Source organism: Sinocyclocheilus anshuiensis, unplaced genomic scaffold (assembly GCF_001515605.1).
Source record: "Sinocyclocheilus anshuiensis isolate Anshui unplaced genomic scaffold, SAMN03320099.WGS_v1.1 scaffold1289, whole genome shotgun sequence".
Lineage (NCBI taxonomy): Eukaryota > Metazoa > Chordata > Actinopteri > Cypriniformes > Cyprinidae > Sinocyclocheilus > Sinocyclocheilus anshuiensis.
This window is the reverse complement of record NW_015549731.1, coordinates 775207-790461: the sequence shown is the minus strand read 5'-3', so window position 1 is coordinate 790461 and position 15255 is coordinate 775207. Positions and strand designations below refer to the sequence as shown.

The following is a 15255-nucleotide window of genomic DNA, read 5'->3' as shown; positions in this document are numbered from 1 at the left end:
AAATTAACATGACTTTTTTTTTTTTAACTCCAATAATCCATATTTACAGAATAGTCTAAGATCATGCAAGGAAAAGGGTCTGATAGCTTATTTGATTCCAGTTCTAGTGAACACAGAGATGTTAAAGAGCTGACGTTTGCACAGTTAAGCACTAATGTGCAACACGCAGGACAGCTGCATCTGTCCCATTATTAAATGGGATCAAAACGGTTTCTGTTCCCAACATGATCTTGCTGACACTGTTGTTTGCACAGTCATGACTGGACACTTCAGTCAGGCAGCTGAATCAGAGAAATATTTCATAATTCCTACAAACTGCTGATTGGAATAGCTTCAGGTGGAATTTCTGTATGTTTTCCTTCATCCCCGTTTCTGCCTGGAGTGTGCGCTGATCTGGAATTCCTCACACTTGGGAAAGAGGGGGAATTCCACACAATAATACTTCAAGGCTTGCCCCCCCCCACACGCACACACCCTGTCTGCTGAGCTCACTTCCTGCTGTAGACTCAGACAACAGGAAGTAGGTATAATGAAGGGGCGTAATCCAGGTGAGAGGCTGATTAATTGTCCCTTACAGTATAGAGGGAAGGAATGTTCCATAAATCAAAATATACTGTCATCAAAAACCATTATCGCCACCATGTGGTGAATGCATGAAGAATATTTTCCTAAACTAAATCATTTTCCTAAACTAAATCAGAAACTATTTTCCTAAACTAAACTAGCAAAGCAAAATAATTTTCATGGAAAGGTCAATCAAAATGGTCTACAATGACAATAAGAATCACACAAGTATAAAAATACGGTTTGTTCTTACAAGTACTTTGCTTTTGGAGTTTGTGATGGATCTCTACATTTGAGATTCATCTGCTGATGGATGTAACTTTCCCCTAAACATTACTCTTCAAAAAGCATAAGAAAAAAGTGTGAGCTGCAAAACAAGCAAATGGTATGTATAATTCACAAAGTTTTATTGTATGGCAATAAATAGCAAACGTTTGCAGAGTCCGTTCCAGAGTCGTCATCATATTGGCCATGGACTGGACCAGGTTCCAGAGTTTAGGAAACATGCTGATCAACATGTGATACGTTTTCCCACAAATTGCTTCAGACATTCAGGAAAAAGGAGGCAAGTGTAAAAAGAAAATGCAAGAGTACATTTCAGCTGACACTTTTATGCTTTCTGTTTCTGACAATGATAGAACGGAATCAGGCGAACACCTCAGGAGGAGAAATGGGATGGAGACATTCTGGAGCAGGAGAAAGGACTGCTGAGGTCGAACAGAAGACATCTAAACAGTAAACTGTTTAGTCAGTCTTTGAGTGTTACAAGAATGTAGAGCATCATCTAACATTTACTTCATCAGAGCTGCTTTTGATTCAACGTTCAGATGTAGGTGTAAAAAATCAATGAAATCATTAAATCAATCAATTCACACCTATGTTATTTGTAAATGAAACGACTACTGATGGACAGCTAAAATCAAGACGCTGCATGGTGCAACTGTGCAATGCAACATACATATGTATGGGGCATTGCACTGAACATTTTCAGATTAGAAAGGTGCAGAATATAGTTTGTTTTGTGCTAGTCTAGCCAGACGTCTTGTTCTGAAAACTTTACGTGGTAAGAACATGATCTTGTCTCCGGCCTTTGATGTTAGCAGTCACAACAACACCTTACTGGTGCATTTGGTTACCTTCATCCAAAGGCCATGGTTAAAGGTATAGGCAACTTCACATTGTTATAATTCACAGACAAAAAGTTGTTATACAGTATTTATTTCACAGATTAACTAAAGCCGGATTACCTCCATTTCCATTCAAGAAAGCCAATCTAACAATGCAAGTGAGCAGAATGATGTGACAAAATTTAACTGCTCCCAATGTAATCAACATCAACAAACAAGCAGCACTGTGTGACTGCATTATAAACCATTTTGTTGATCATAATTGAACAATACAGTTGTGTTGCAATGCACTGCTTGTTTGCAGCATATACTATGTGTGAAAAAAAAAATCACCCTTGTACCAATTTCACAGGGCAACACAACATGTCAAACTAATTAAAACAGATCAAAGACAGATTCTTCTGCTTTAAAAAAAAAACACCAACGTATATTTCAGAGTTTTAACTATTAGTACTAGCAAATTAAAATGGCTTAGTGAAAAAAACAATAAAAACAACTGACAAAAACAACATAAAAAGCGAAAGCTGGATTTGAAGGCATCAGATCAACTAAACACCCTCTTTTTTTGTTTTAATCAATCATATTTAATGTCCTAAACAATCAATCATCTTTTTAACAATGTATTATATTCTGGCCATAATTGTATTAACTGATAATTAATTGTATTATAATTGATAATTGTTTAAATGTTGAAGGCCATGGGAATTGCTGCAAGGCAGAATCCTGAGGGCTGCACAGAATACTGTGAACTGGACGGAATCTTCAATCAGACGGAACACTCAGATTGTGACTGAATCTTTAGCATTACTACACTTCAGCTGCCATCTTCACACAAAGAAATTAATGGGATGATTTACAGTGATTATGGTTTGAAAAAATATATACAAGAAGCAAACTGGTCTTGGGCTGGTAGTGCAAAAAATCTATTTTACTCAAGATAACTTTCAAGTGTTGTTGTTGTTTTTTCTTTTTTTTTTAAAATGGCCTTACAAAAAAAATAAAATAAATAAAAATAAAATTGTTATAAACCAGCACCAACCAATATTGGTTTTCTATTTTCTATTTAAGAGTGATGCTCACAAAAACACCCAGGATCAAATTTTACCCAAAAAGCAAAAAAAAAGCAAAAAAAAAACTAAACAAAGGAAATTATATTTTGCATTTAAAAAAGGCTATTTTAATGACCATGAACATTTTTGCAAATTCTCATTACAATAATGTGCCAGAATGAGTTACTAAAGTATTTTTTCCCCCACGTTATTCTTAATGGTGATTCATATTATTATAAAATAGTACAATTTAACTTATTTTATACTGTACATTTTTATTACGTCACCATAAATTATCATATCTACCACAAATCATTCCATGATGCATAAACACTTTTTTGCTAAAACACTATTTTTTTTTCCCACATTTCTTTTTTACATTTTTTTTTTGGCATTATGATAATGAGAATTGGGGGAAATGTGCTTAATTCTTATGAAAAAAAGCCATAATGCAAAACATTTTAGTCCAAAATAGGCTTAATTTTCTACACGCAAAATATAATTTCTTTTGAGGTAAAATATGACCCGCACAAGTTCTTGATAAGATTTAGTGAGATTCACCCTTAGTTCTCTTTTAAAATTATAACTGTCTTAGCAAAACATCCCATTAAATGTTCTTTTAAGAAACCACTGTGGACTTGACAAAAAAATCCATAATTAAAAGAAATATATATAAAAAACATGAAGCATGATATCTCTGCCATTGCTGAGGCTCCTTCTGCTCTATCCATCTTTAAAGTGAGAGAAGAGCAGGCAGATCGCGTTAAGACGGGAAGAGGCCAGATCGTACAGCTGAAGTGCTGTTACTGGCTCACCCCAGACTTCTGCTGCACCGGGACGGGAAGGGGAGCGCAGAGCAGCCATTACTTTTTAAGTGACTGTAAAAAGTTCCAAAGGTCTTTGATCACCTGCAAGAAAACAAATGGGGAGAGAGAGAGAGAGGAGGGGGAAAAGGATGAGTTGGTGAAGCTGGAACGGAGTTTTTCTGATGTAGCGACTCATTTGGATACTTAATAATTAGAGCTGTGTGAGTCAGTTTGGAGGAAAAGCTCCACATTAGCAGTGCGTCTGGGGTATAACTACAACGCCGAGCCCAGAGGAAGGGGGTGCAGTCATTGTACATACCAGAGGGTATGACTAGTGCCTCTCTTTGACAAAGACATGTCTCACACCTCTTTGCCTGATGTGCTCCCAAAGCCGTTTTTGCTCGAAAATACATTCTCAACACACACGCTCCACCCATTGAACAGAGAGGACACCTGCACTAAAAAAATCTGACACACTCCAGCCTTATTTCTAGAACTGACACACAGCGCGCAATGCATCAAATAGCTCATAACTCAATACCGACCAAAAACACAAAAACATCTAAACTCTGTTCCAAATGCTAGAGAGCTGACTTGCTGCATACTTTCAAAGGCAGCATCCAAACTGAAATGGGACCTCATAAGTGATCTGAAACCGTCTTCATAGGCAGCAATGAACACAAACGGCGCACAGCAGACTTGACTCAACTGAACTGCTAACAATATGAGTATAAAAATACAAAACATACAAAAATTGGACACAAAAATAGTCCATTTTAATCGTTTTGGGTATTGAATGAAATGTAAGTATATTTATAATCAACACGTTCAACATCTTTTGGAACAGCTGTTTCTTCTGTCTTCACACATCTACAAATATTGGCCGACTGATATATCGACCAGGGTTGATATAACAAATGAAGATGGAAAATGGGAGCTCCTGTGCTTCTGACACTCATCAGCCAAACAGAAAAACTGTTTCTGATCATTAAAAAAAATGTTTTTGTTTAATAAATAAATAAATAAGTGGTTGGGGGCGGGTCAAATATCAGCCGATAAGTGTTTCTGTTTGGCCCATAATAAGTGTCGGAAAAGGGACTTCTAGTTTGAAAGTGCTGAGAACCTGAGAGTGCAGTCCTGTCTAATTTACCTTTTTTTCATATAATGCATTCAGCAAATATGCATTTTAATATTGAATATCTTGCAAGCGAATCCAGCTGTTATATCTTCTTTATTCTTGTTTTTCATAAATTTCTTGATTTGTGTAAAATACTATAATAGAATTACAGAATCAAGAAGTTGATTACGTAAAGCATAAATCTGTCTATTTTACAGATTTATCTTAAGGTTGTTTTTTTTTTGTATTCAAAAATATAAAAAATTCAAAATAATTTATCTATATATGATGCTTTAAAATGCTGTCTAGATATGCAGCTCGCTAGGTTTTAGAACAGAAAATCACAGTAACATTAAGCAGGGGAATGCAAATGCAAAAAAAGGGGTCCTATTATGCTCTTTTACAAAGTCTTGCTAAACAGCAACATTACAGACTAACTAAAGTTGAAGAAGTGAAAAAGTATAATAGGACCCCTTTAATACAAAAAAACAAATAATGGCATGATGTAGTACTTGTACTACCTACAAACTGATTTTTAGGGAATGTGAAAAAAGGGTAATGTGTTTTAATATGTGTTCCTGCAGCTCAAAAAGCAGATACCAAAGTCATGGGTTTGATGCCCAAGAAACTGAGAAATGTGTAAACGTCTGTCAAATAAATTAATTTAAATTTAACATATGCTTAAATGGAAAAAAATAAGATCACAAAGGAAAAATATTAGGGTAAAATAAGACCTGGATGTGTTTTTGTAAGATCCACCCCATTGGTACCACTAACACACACAGACACTCACACTGACATTTGCACTCTCGTGAGTAATTCATCCTGAGGAGCTACAGCAGACATGATAGTGCTTTAGTTAAAAGAGAGATTTTTCTCTTTTGACCCAAACGTGGCCATTTGTGAGGGCTGCTTTAGACTACTGCAATATTTTAGGTCAACACCCAGCCTGACACGTACAAATGCAAAAAAAGCTCTAGAATAAAAGAGACGGCGAGAGAGTAATGAGTGAAGGAGGGATTTAAATCACAGCTAAAGATGTCAGGTGTGACAGCTCCCTCCTGTTCTTTTGAATGCCAAGAGGTCAATCAGTACATATTTCATTTGCTAATAAAAAAAAAAGAGAGCAGCAGAAAGAACTCAGTATGACACCCCCAACTGTCCCAGTAAGACAGAAGGCCTAAAATATACTCAAATGCAAGTATTTCACTTGTTTTTTACCTAGTGACCTGAATAATAACATCTATGTTGAAATGTTTCAAGGTAACTCTATCGCCCCCTTGAGGCAGGGTTACGCGACACGACAACGATGCGCTAAAAATTGGAAAAGGAAGTTTTTCCTTTGTGCTTTTGAAAGGTTTCACATACAAAGCTGTCAAAATGATGCCGTTCACACAGATTCGCGAAAACAACTAAAAACACTTTAGTGTGTTTTTTAGAGTTTTGACAGTTTACACGCAGACAATAACGGTATCATTATTTTGATTATTCAAAATCAAATTTTTTGTTTGCATTTTCAGGCCCCCAAAACACTGTTGTTGTGTAAAATAGCAGTCAAGATGGGTTAAAAAACTTTAAGTTTTCAGTTTACAATGGTATTGTGTAAATGACCTAAAAACATTTTCGTTACTTGAAATAAAAAAGTCTAACTAAAATAAATAAATAAAACATTGTTATATTTAATTTTTAATTTAGTTTAACTTGATGTACGAAAATAACTAAAACTGAAATAAAGATTCATAAAAAATTAATTGACAAAACTAATAAAAATGATAAAAACACAAAACCAACTTACTAAAACTTACAAATTTAAATTAAAAAAAGCATAAAAATATAAAATAATTCCTGAAACAAAATAAAATATCAAAAACAAAAATGTATTTTATTTCAGCTAGGTGCCAAGTTAACATTTAGTTTGACTTAATGTTTTAATTTGATGTCCTCAAATAACTAAAACTGAAAAAAAAAATAATAAAAATAAATAAACAATATACTGACATATTACGAAAAAACGAATATAAATTATATAAACACACAGACAATAATTGACTAGTCCCTCAGTATGTGCACTACCATTCAATAGTTTGGGGTCAGTAAGATTTTTTTTTAAAGAAATTAATACTTAAACAACAATAGTGACAGTAAATACATTTATAATGTTACAAAAGATTTCTATTTCAAATAAATGCTCTTCTTTCAATCTTTCTATACATTGAAAAATTCTGAAAAATGTCACATTTGTATTCAACAATCATAGTTTCCACAAAAGATTAAGCAGCAAAACTGTTTTCAACATTGATAATAATAATAATAATACATGTTTCTTGAGCAGCAAATCAGGATATTAGAATGATTTCTGAGGGATCATGTGACACTGAAGACTGGAGTAATGATGCTGAAAATTCAGCTTTGCATCACAGGAATAAATTACATTTTAAAATGTATTAAAATAGAAAACAGTTATTTGAAATTGTAATAATATTTCACAATATTACTGATTTTACTGTATTTTTTATCAAATAAATGCAGTCTTGGTGAGCTTAAGACTTCGTTCAACATAAAATTTCTTTCAAAAACATTAAAAACGTGTACCAACCCCAAGTGTTTGAACAATAGTGTAGGTGGTGCTGACGATACAAGAGAGTTTTGCATATTTTAAAATCAAATATTGCATATACAGTTTTAAACATCTGCTTATGGTGTTGTACTACTGCCTACTTGGATGCATAGTTTATAGCTTGCATTGTTCGTTTTGACAAACTGAAAAACAGCATATCACACATGAGGTAAATTCACATTAAGAAAAAAAAATCCTATTATAGCATCTCACTGCATGGTGTGTTTGCATGCAGTCATTTAACATTTAAAGGAGCAGCATTGGTTTCAAAAACAGAGCAATGTAATGAGAGACTCGCAAAGATCAGGAGGCTATTACAGATCTGAGGATGTGAGGATGAAGAGGTTTAGTAGTCAGGGGATGCATTTGCGAACTGATTGAGGAAGTGAGCAGGTGGACTCAGAAGGACTGGATAATCCTGACATGATGATGTCATATAGCTGCTCATTCCCCCTCCGGCCTTTAACTCAGACACCTCATTAACATTTGAGCACCTCATCATCTGCTAAGTCAGCCTACTTACTGTTAACACACAGCATGTGTGTGTGTTTGTTTGTATGTCAGGGCTAAGGCATGTGTGTGATTACAGAAAAGAAATGCATCCACATGTAGCAGAGAGACAAATATCAATGTGAAAGGGAATATGTTGAGTATTTGTACCTCTTTAGCTGCTGATGCAAGTTTGCTTTTGACCTCACTCAGGTTGGGAGTGCCGGGAGTCTTCCCAGAAGGCCCTGCTGCGGACTTGTCTTTTACTTTCTGTGGTGTCTGTAAACAAGAAAAATGTTAATTATTTTCATCTAGAAAAGTTTGTCAAGTCACTTTTATGTATATAGCGCTTTATACAATACAATGTTTCAAAGCAGCTTCACAGTAATAAAAAGAGGAAAATAACAGAATCAGTGATGCAAACTTCATCAAATATGAGACAAATCAATTTCTGCTGTTCAATGTTGATTCAGTTGAGTTCAATAACAGTGATGATGCTGCAAAATTTGTCAATTATGAAACAAATTCAATTTAGTATAAAGCAGCTCTACAGAAGAAAACAGCATCTTTATTCAGCACAATTGTGCAAGTTAAAGTTTTCGTCCGAGAGTGTCAGTGTCAGTGCCACACATCATGTTAGATATTGAGAACAAGAGGCCATGTACAATCAAAAAAAAAAGTTTATTCTCATACATAATATTCACCAGCAGGCTCCTTAACCCATTGAGCCTTAATAATCAGCGGCTTAGTCTGGCCCACAGACCTCTGCACTAATGACAGCACCCTTTGACAAATTTGGAGGGGTACAAATGATCCTTTTATTGCTTCCATGCAGGAGACGACAAGCCCAAAGCTCTTAGATGCGGTGGGAGGACGGTCACGGGACGCTCTGCCAAGAGGAGGAATAAATGACTTGTTTTTCAGTGACAAGACTATCATTTCCAAACACCCTCATGTTATACAGAGATTCACAACTTACTGTATGAGCACCATTAAAACTATTACACCGTGGCCACAAAAACACTTTTAAACTATATTAATGTCCATTATTATGATAACCAAGGACGCTGCAGGTTTTCTCAAACTTAACTTCACTTTTCAGAGTAATTTTTGCAATTTACGCACTTTTTTTTGTAAGAAGAAACTGGTTTCAGAGCATCATAACATGAAATTTAATGTCTGAAAACAAATGCAAGTGAGCATATTTATCCTCTCCATCACAGATGTACTAGTGGATGTATTCTTCCACCTTATATTGAACTCATACATTTTTGAGAGAATTTATATTATATAGTTGATATGAACATAAGCTTAATGTGAGGCTTATTTGTACTCATACATAAATGAAACGTGTAAGAAACCAGTAAGATTTCTGTAATAGTACTAACAGACTAAATGAGTTTTAAATACACAATAATCTGGTTTATACATTTATAATCAATGAATCCAGTTTGTTTCAATCTCATAAATTTTAACTAAACATTGTTTTTTTACATAGAAATATTCAAGCCATATTTTAAGGATGTTAATAGTTTTCAACAGAATAAATGTAATCGTTTTCACAATGAACAGATTTATGCTGATTCTGAACAATGTGAATAAATGCATTTTGAAAATATGATTATTTAAATCAATCAAATAGATGCAAATTATTAAAATGAACTATGTGCCTATTTCTTACCCGTTTCATTTATGTATGACTGGCAAATATGCATCATATTAATTTATTCATCCAACTGGATGGTGAATGTTATATGCAATTTAAACATAAATCTTAAATATGTTTTTGAATGTCCCTCTGAAGGATTTTTCAGGTTTCACAGTTGATGTTTTAAGTCAGTTCACCTCAAGTGCACACAGGTGCTGTAGCAGATGCTAGGAGCATCTCCTGTGACCACTTGTGACCATATTTTGGAGGGCAAGTCTCTGATTTTGTGACTGCACGGGATGGTAATTTTCTTTCAAAGCCAGCAAAGTTTACCAGGTGTAAACGGGGTCTGCATTGGTGCATTAAAATTAAAATGTTTTACATGCTTACTGATGCTCTCTCATAGTATAGGAGATTGTGAGGGCAAATGTCTGTATTATTACAAGTTCACTAAAGAATCTGGAGTCCACCCTCTAAAAGTTCGGGTCTGTGTGTGCTCACTGGGCACAGGTGTGTGTCCAGCTTTCAGCAGAGAGATACTATCCCTCTGCAGCACACACACACACAAACACACACTGGCCTGTCCATGCATGCAGCCCAGCCAGGAATCCACATTGATTGTAGGGTTACACTGATGGATAGAGCCTTGTTTTACACAGTAAGTGAAAAGATGGAAATGGAGGGAAGAAATGAAGATGTAAAGCATGAAGACTTTTGGCATATGTGAATATATGAATGCTTCAAATGACCTCAGTAACCTTTAAAGTGAACCCAACTGAGACCATCTTGAGAGGTGGAGTGATTATTTCATGTCTGTATATTCTTCTTTTTAAAAAAAAGTTAGTAGAAAAAGATATATAAAATAAACTATAAATATTAGCTAAACAACTTTAAAAAAAAAACAGTTCATTACCTTGGAAACTAACTGAAATAAAATTAGCTGAAGTACTAAAATTAATAAAACTGAAATAAACTAAAGCTAAATATATACATACATTCAAATTCAAAATATTAACAAACAAATACATACTACATATATACTACAAACATATATAAATAATGCTAAACTAACCCTATATATACACAATAGTTTGAATGGAAAGTGTCTTGAGAGACACTAAGGCCCAATCCCAATTCTACCCCTTAGCCCTTCCCCTTTCCCCTACCCCTCGGTTTTGCGCGTTCACGTGAAGGGGTAGGGGTGTCTCGATTCTCTTTTGGTTGGAGGGGTAGGGGTAGGGGAAGGGCCAGACAGCCCTTCAAACGAAGATTTTTCGGGACCACACTTCAAACGAAGGGGTATGAATTATCTCAGCGTAAACCGGCTTCAGGGGCAACATGCCGAGCGAACAAAAAGACACATAAATGTAAGCATTTTTGGCATTAATAAAGATTTTAACGAAAAGTAATCATTTGTTTTATGTTACATTCAATTGTGAGTTCATATTTACGGTCATGTTACTCAAAGAAATGTTTGCAAAAAAACGCTAATATTTGCTAACTAACGTCATATCATTATAGACTGCACGAGAGTGCCACAACATATTTTCATGTCTGAAGGAGCTAGACGACGTATGATGACGTGTGACAGCATAGTAGTGGTGTCCCAATTCTTAGGGGAATATTTTCACCCCTACCCCTTGACACTCTGTTTCAAGGGACATGGGGAAGGGGTAGGCGGAGGGGTAGGGGAAGGGGTATAAAATAGAATTGGGATTGGGCCTAAAATGTACTAAAATAAGATGCAAGTCCACTTAAAGGGCCAAGTACAGTGTGAAAACAAAAATAACGGAGTTTATTTTTTATTTATTTTTGGTCTGAGTTTGGTTTTCAAAACAGTGAAAACATCACAAAACCAAAGCATCTCTAGGCGCATCATGACACGCATTGTGTATGAGTTCAGCTTCAAGGCGAACGGGTAAACAACCCTCAAGAATCCTCCAGAACTTTTGGTCCTGCTAGATGAAAGAAGAAAGTGAGGGAAGAACATAAAGTAATGGACAATGTCTTCCAGTCTTTCTTCGTAAGAACAAAATAAATAATCCCCTTTTCCTCTGTAGCAATTGACTTGCATGCGATAGATCAAAAGGTATCAGATTAAAGGACAAATGCACTCACAACACACACACACAGGACTGGCAGAAGGCCAGAGAGGCCTGGTGTGGTGCAGTCATTATATAGCAGGGCATTTTTGTGTGTTGGGAAAGGACAGCTGTAGAGTTAAGACAGCTGACAGACAGAGAGTGCAGCGAGCTTTTTAATCTAAGCCAGACACTGATTACAGATGCCAGGGGACGGCACTTAATCATTAGCACGCTAGTATTTGATGTAATCAGCTGTCCTCTATACACACAAACACACATGCGACTCCACTGAGCCGTGATCGAGCGCGTAACTTACAAACTTTATTGACCTTTAACAATCAGGGACATTACGAATGATCTTGCACATTGTTCGCAGCTCTATTACACTAATGCAGTTTGTATGTATTTTAGGACAGGTAATGGTCTCAGCTGCCTAATAGGAATCGACTTTACAAGTGTCCATACAGCCATCATCTCAGCCTCGTCTCGGTGTCCACTGTCTAAGCTACTAGTATGCTCTGGCAGGTTTTTGACTAAAGGCATAACAACTCAGTTAAGCACACAGCTACTCAGCCGTTTCATTTTCTCATTCTGACTGAAATATAATGATTATATTTTATGGCATTGGGAATGGCACGGAATGCATGAACTGATAAAATGTATGCCTACAATACAATGCAAGACGCTTTGGATAAAAGCACCTGCCGAATGCATAAATGTAAATACACTACCAGTGGTCAAAAGTTTGGAGGCGCTGTTACACCAAATACACAAAATAATGATCTTTAAAATAGCATCATATGACCCCTTTAATGTTTTTCAAGAAAGTGTTTTTTTTTCTCACCGAGGCTGCATTTATTTGATCACAAATGCCCTAAAAATGGTAATATTGTGATATGTTATTACAATTTTAAAATGCAATTTATTCCTGTGATGCAAAGCTGAATTTTCAGCATCATTACTCCAGTCTTCAGTGTCACATGATCCTTCAGAAATCACTCTAATATGCTGCTTTGCAGCTCAAGAAAACCATGATACTTTAAGTTCTTTTGGATTGATAGAAAGAACTTAAACTAATTAGGCCTATCAAAAAAAGCCTATCAACCAAAATTCACTTTTTTACACAACAGGCAAGCGAATCTGAAATTAGACAAAGTGGATAATGCAAACGTGCTTAAAACTGCAAGAAATTAGCCAATCAGAATAGAAACTGCCATTTTGAGGAAGCATTTACCATAAGACGGTCAATGAACAGTCTGTTTGCATTGCGGCTGAGGCAGACTAGCATAAAACCAACTTGACTTTATGCATGAATATTCTTGTATACTTTATGACAGCACACATGCCCTTCACAGATGTAGGTATCTTACAGTTATGTCCCATACTATTGTACTAAACTTGTTTCTACACGCAAGTACAGTCTTACAGAGCATTCCACAACTGCTCGTGCGTGTCAGTGTGAAATGCAAGCAACTTTTCTTCATGCATTCATACAGATATACAGCTCTCTGATGGGAGAATGCAAAGTGTTAAGCAATGCAGTATCTGCCACACTTTAATGACAGAGCACACGGTTTCCGCTCACTTCATGGCCTGCAGGGACACCCAACACCAAGCCCTAATGATTTCTAAAGGCAGAGGAGTGGCCAACCGGAAACAGAAGTGTAAAAAGTGCCAGAGTTTGAGAAAGATGGGAGGATGTCCGCTTGACTGTCTAATCTCGTCAGGTGTTTTAACAACCATGTCTTGCACCAGAACATGGCCATTATGGAATTAGCTAAATGTGGGTGCACACACACACACAGCTCCCCCCAGGTGTTTCTATAACAGTAGGTAATTAGTGCTCCTCACGTCAAGCATTTAAGATGCTAATAACAAGCTTACTGAGACTTACATTGTTATGTCAAGTGAACTGCCAGCGGGAACGATGGGAAACTCATTTTGACATTGTTAAGGGATGTTTCACACATTGTATGGGTGCTTACGTGTTAAAGGTGGTCCGGGTTTGAATGCAAAGACCAAAAGTCACCCTGTAAAGGTTTATACCTGTCCAGAAGGGGTGTGTTCCAGGGGTCAGAGGTCAGACAAATTTAAATAAGTGGTGAAAGTTCAGTCTCGCTTTTGTTTTTGTCACCAGCAGAAAACCTGCCCACTTAGGTAATTGGTCATCTTCTTTGTGAAATCACTTTGGGATGTTTGAAAGGTAAAGCCTGAGAGACATTTATGAGCAAATTTAAATCTGGAAATTCCACAAGCACTCAATACAGCGCAACAGTGACCGCCCACTTTTTAACTGCATTGGTTGATTTTTTCCTCCATTAATTTTCTCCAGACAAAGACAAAACTGTCTTTAGAGCTCTGTGATGAATTACAACACAAAAACATTTTATTTGATGCAAAAAAGAAGAAAATATCTGAAGTAAAAGACGAGGCTGTGCCCTTTCTTAAGGTAATCAACGTCTCTTCCCATGGAACACTGTAAATAATGTATCTGAATCATAAACAGCAGTACAATATAAAATGTCACTTGAAAAAAAAAAAAAAAACATTATCTCATTACATATTGACCTAACTTGGAACTTACTGTTATTTTAGTATCACTGATATACTATTTTTTTTGTTAATAATTTGAATTAAATTAATTTTTGTATATAATTTCACTTTAATTTAAAGTTGTAAAAATGGTCATTTTTGTTAGTTTTTTTATGTCTATGTATTTTATCTGCATGAATTTTTTAGTACTAAAATAACTAAAAACTACAATAAAAACTAATAAATAAAGTAATTAAAACTATATACATTTTTGTATTTATTGGTTTTAGTTTTATTTTAGTACTGAACAATTAAGCCATGGAAACTAGCTAAAGCTAGTTTACTTTTTTATACTTTATTTCAGCTAACGTATTTTGTTTCAAGTAACAAAAATGTTTTTATGGTTTTAGTTTAGGTTTTAGTTAATGATGATAACACTGCTTTGATAACAATTACAGCCTCTAGTCTTTTTGGTTATGATGGGACAAGCTTTGCACTCCTAGATTTTGGGGATTATCTTCCATTTTCTTTCTCCCCCGATTGCTCAGTTTGGACAAGCTGCCAGCTGTAGAAAGAGTCCTGGTTGTTCCAAACTTCTTCCAATTTAAGAATTATGGAGGCAACCTTCAATGCAACAGCCTTACCCAAATCTGTACCTCGACACAATCCTGTTTCTGAGCTCTGCAGACAGTTCATGGCTTGGTTTTTGCTCTGAAATTCATTTCAGTTGTTAGAACTTTTATAGACAGCTGTGTATTTTTTTCCCAAATCAGGTCCAATCATTTTGAATTAGTCACAGATTTACTCCAATCAATATGTAGAAACATCCTCTTAAGAGGATCCAGAGAAATGGGATCCACCTGAGCAAAGGGTGTAAATATTCAGGACAGTATGATATTTCATTTTTTTTCTTTAAAGCTATCACAAATGTGGCTTTTGCTCTGCTTTGTCATTAAGGGGTCTGGAGTGTAACAAAAATAGAAAAAAAAATATTTAAAGCACACATATACATACACGCATATATATTTTTACTTCTGCAACCCAACTTGTGCTCTCAACTTCTCTCTCAATTTTACGCTGTAAATGTGATTACAAGTAAGTCTGGTGAATGCATTTCAGATTCCCAACATCGGTCACCCTGCCAGAAGGCCGTGGCTTTGAGACTAGTTTGTTGTTTTAAAGCAGACCACAAATGACCCTTCAAATTGGGTGTTTTGGGATT

At 35.7% G+C, this 15255-nt stretch overlaps 1 long non-coding RNA gene across 1 annotated transcript; it reads right to left on the bottom strand.

Annotated features, from left to right (window-relative positions):
* Positions 1–947: 947 nt before the first annotated feature.
* LOC107660807 (uncharacterized) lies at positions 948–3645 on the bottom strand. Its single transcript, XR_001631044.1, has 2 exons — positions 3556–3645; positions 948–1292 (listed from the first exon to the last, which is right to left on the bottom strand). It is a non-coding gene; the product is annotated as an uncharacterized LOC107660807 (long non-coding RNA).
* Between the last annotated feature and the right edge of the window lie 11610 nt (positions 3646–15255).